General features: G+C 34.1%; 1 long non-coding RNA gene across 1 annotated transcript in view; it reads left to right on the forward strand.

The window, feature by feature from the left end:
- The window catches only part of LOC118762281, a 10,650-nt gene that overhangs the window by 39 nt on the left and 5,906 nt on the right, over positions 1-4,705 (forward strand). The window contains exons 1-2 of the long non-coding RNA XR_004998034.1: positions 1-90; positions 2,532-2,543. The exon at positions 1-90 is cut by the window's left edge and continues 39 nt beyond it. This is a non-coding gene — a long non-coding RNA (uncharacterized LOC118762281). The remainder of the gene's footprint in view (positions 91-2,531; positions 2,544-4,705) is intronic.

Raw genomic sequence — 4,705 nt, forward strand, 5'->3', positions numbered from 1 at the left:
ATTATAACAATGGTGAAAAACATATCAATGTTAATTCATTGATACATTTGGGCAAGACTATGTCTGTATTATCAGACAATTGCAAAAAATGTTTCAAATTTTAGTTAATTTGTATTTATTTTCAGATCATTAAAATGGAATGTCAAGTTCAGAAAAACGAGCATTTTCGACACCTCCTAAATTTTGCTTTGGATCAACGTTCTAAGGCCGAAAAAGCTTCTCGCGACATTTGTGGTGTATATGGAGAGAGTGCCGTAACTGAAAGAACCGCTCGTGATAGGTATGCCAAGTTCAAAAATGGAAATTTTGACCTCAAAACGCATCTCGTTTGGACCGTCCAGTTGAGTTCGATGAAGAGCGATTAAACCAACATTTGCACGAAAATACTCGTCAAACGACAGGGGAACTGACAGAAAATGCTCCCACACTGCTATAGAGAAGCAGCTTCACTCGATGGGAAAGATTCAGAAGCATGGAGCATGGGTTCCGCATGCTTTAAGTGATAACAGCAGAAATCTGGTTATCTTGCTCGTCACCGCTCAACGCATGGACACGAGCAACGATTTCCTTACCGCCGAATCGTTACTGGCGACGAAAAATGGTGTTTATACATCAATATGAAGCAGCGTAAGGAATGACTTAGCCCAGTAAACAAGCGGCACAGCGCGTGAATCAAGATTTTCATCCGCATAAAACGATGTTGTGCGTATGGTGGGAATGGGAAGGATTGTCCCTTATGAATTGCTTGAACGGAACCAAACGGTCAACGCGGAGCTCTCTGTTCAACAGATGGAACGTCTTAACACGGCTATTCAAGAGAAAAGACCTAATCGGTAGCATGGAGTTCTGCTGCACGGCAACGCCCGTCCTCATATCGCCAATATGACCAAGCAAGCTACGTAAACGCATGGCTGGGAAGTGCTTCCACAGCCATGTACTCTTCTGATTTGGCACCAATGGATTTCCAACTCTTTCGATCACTTTCAAATGCTATTCGCGGAGTTTCGTTCAATGCTGACGCAGAATTGAGAACTTGGTTGGATGAATTCTTCGATTCGAATTCGGGTGATTTCTACCAATTATTGATTAATTAGTTATCGTTTTTTATTAAACATTTTAATCATTTTACATTTAAGAAAATGGCTGGAACTTAGTTGCCAGCCTAATATATATATATATATATATATATATTATATATATATATATATATATACTTACACAGGCGCATAGACACACACACACACACACACACTCATGTATTTACATATATGAGTTTATGCTCTGGCAGTTACCTGTTTCCTCTTATTTCGTTTCAGATACCGGGTAACCCCCACAGTCCTTTTGTGACACCCAAACTAACCATAAGCTTCTAGGCGAACGAGATGGTACGGAACATGCGTTAATGAATTTTATTTGTCTTAATTTTTTCTTCCGATTATTTAACATTCGCCAAATCATAAGACTGTATAATCGTCTTGAAATTTAGATTTTCTACTGCAGAATACTTCTGGCTTTGGCTTGGTTTCTGACAGTGTTGATAGCGCTCCTCAGCAATACACCATCTGTACACTCCGGTAACCTTAGCTATTTACTCTCTGTCTCTCTTTCTCGCTCTCTCTGTCTCTTTCTCTCGCTATACATATATATATATATATATATATATATATATATATTATCTATATATAATATATACGCCCACACCCACACAATCACACATGCACACAAACACACACATACACATTCACATATACATAAATAGAGATGTATAAATCTTTAAATACCCAGTCACATTAGAATCTGTTGACTAGCATCGATCGTAAGCACATGCTTCTCAGTACAACTTACACAATCAATGATCGTATCTGTCATTCATACATTGATGTTCATTTATTCGAAATTAAATATATTGAAAAGACTCTCACAAAATATTGTCTGAAAAGAAAACAACGTTAATATTTTTTACAGTTTTGTGTTTTAAGAATAAAAAATTTATTAAAAAATTCATTAATTAAAAATAAGAAAAATAATTACAACCAGTCTGTGATTTGCTCAGACAGACTAGGCCACTGAAATTATATCAATACACATGACAAAGTAAGTCGGTGACATAACAGAAATATTACCACCCCGGGCAAAATAATTAGCAGCATTACGTCATCTTCGCATTCTGAGTTCAAATACGGCATGTTCTACTTTGTCTTTCAGCCATTCGAGGTCGATAAATAAGTAACAGTTGAAGGGAGTAATTGAATTACTCACTTCTCCAAAGGCCTTGTGCATACGTGTATACTTGTATATGTATACATATATGCTTACCTGCACATATATATGTATACATACATACACACACATGTATGTATATATATATATAGGGAAAGTTCACGAAAAAAACAATAGACGAAGACAGGTGTTGTACAATATAAACAGATGTATTAGTATAACGCTCAGGAATAGAAAACAGTGTTTTACGTTTCGAGCCTACGCTCTTCTACAGAAAGGGACACAGAAAACAAGGAGAGAAACCAGGAGAGAAAACAATGTATGTAGTGGCTAACGATCTATATATATACTTACAGACGCTTGGATATGTGTATGTATAACTATATGTGCGTATGTGTGAGTGGATCTCCTCGGATGTACAGTTTCTATGTATTACTATTGTGCACACTCGCCCCTTTTTGCTCGATTTTTCCCTTGGTGTGCTGCGTGAGGTATTCGTTTGTGTTTCTTCAATCTGTGAAATTCATAGTTCAACATAATTTTATTCGTAGTAATTTTATTTCAGAATGACGTATATAAATCTGATTTCCCTGTTTCACATCAATGAAATTGCATTTCAGATCCGACCCTTTCAAATGCAAGTCCATGACAAAAGACAGATCTAGACACATTTTGGGCAGACTCAAGTTTAAAAAAGCATGGAGTTGGATGAGTTAATTTCATTCGAAGACAGCAACATTTCTAATTTTTACAGAAGGCGAAGGAGTGGCTATGTGGTAACAAGATTGCTTACAAGCCACATGGTTCTGGGTTCAGTCCCACTGCGTGGCACCTTGGGCAAGTGTCTTCTGCTGTATCATCGGGGCGACCAAACCTTTGTGAGTGGATTTAGTAGACGGAAACTGAAAGAAGCCCGTCGTATATGTGTATTTACATATGTGACTGAGTGTGTATGTGTTTGTGTGTCTGTGTTTGCCCCCCCCCCAACATTGCTTGACGACCAATGCTGATATGTTTACGTCTCCGTTACCTAGCGGTTCAGCAAAAAATACCGATAGAATAAGTACTAAGCTTCCAACCAATAAGTACTGGTGTCGAATTGCTCGACTAAACGCGGTGATCCAGCATGGCCGCAGTCAAATAACTGAAACAAGTAAAAGTTTGAAGGAGAAAAATAGAGTATATGGAATCATATGTTGAGATCACAGAATAACAAAAGCAGGTGAAACAGGATGCCTATTTATTGCTATTGGCTAGATATTATGGATATGGCGTTTGTTTGGAAAATATTCATTGGGAAACGCTCAAGGGTTAGCACTTATATGTAAACCATGCTTTAAACATCAATATTCTTTATTTCGCCATGTACATACACACATAGATACACACACACATACACACACACACACATATATATATATATATATATATTTATGTTTATATGTGTGTATATGCATGTGCGCGAGCGTATGTGTATATGAGAGTGCGTTATTTACTGATGGTTGCTATAAATTGATATATAGATAACTTACTGAGAAAGCAAACGAGTTCACGTAAGAAGAAAATAAATGCGCAAATATTGATATGCAATATTGTTTTCAAGAAGAAGTGTATAATTATTAAAAGGATAAACTTCAAAAAAATCAGAGAGTATTTAATTCCAGCAATTTAAGATTTCCTCATGGATTCCTGAAGCATTTGCAATGGGCCAGTTTCTGAAAAAGATTTAACATACTATATATTATCACTCCATCCACTGTTGCAGCTTGCACATTGCTTAATAGCTGTGATATGATTTGTTTTTAATGAGATCGATTTCTGATGAACAGATAATAGTCACTTAAGAATAGATTTATTATCCTTTTACAATCTCGAATCTGCTCTCTTTCCAAAATGTTCTCATTTTATTTTAATTTACACCAACTTAAAACTGTGAATTCTCGTTTTCCTCGAGCTAATTGACTTTTAATTTCACACCCTGGAGTATAATTCAGTATAGAACTTATGAAATTGTTTCTAATATATATTTTAATGGCGAAAGTTATTACAGATATGTCTTCGCACATGTAAGTATATATATATATATATTATATATATATATATATATATATATATATATATTATATATATAATATATATATATATATATAATATATATATATATATATATATAAATATATATATATATAATATATATATATATAAATAATATATATATATATATATTATATATATATATATATATATCCGTGTATATATATATATCCGTGTTATATATATATATATATATATATATATATATAATATATATTAATATTATATATATATATATTATATATATATATATAAAATAAATATATAATATGTACTATTATATATAATATATATCTATATATCTATATAAATATATGTTTCAAAAAGGGAAACAAGTCCCTTGCAGTGAATTACCGTCCGATCTCACTCACCTCTCATCTCATCAAGGTAT

The sequence above is a fragment of the Octopus sinensis genome, linkage group LG2 (assembly GCF_006345805.1).
Source record: "Octopus sinensis linkage group LG2, ASM634580v1, whole genome shotgun sequence".
In the NCBI taxonomy this organism is placed as follows: domain Eukaryota; kingdom Metazoa; phylum Mollusca; class Cephalopoda; order Octopoda; family Octopodidae; genus Octopus; species Octopus sinensis.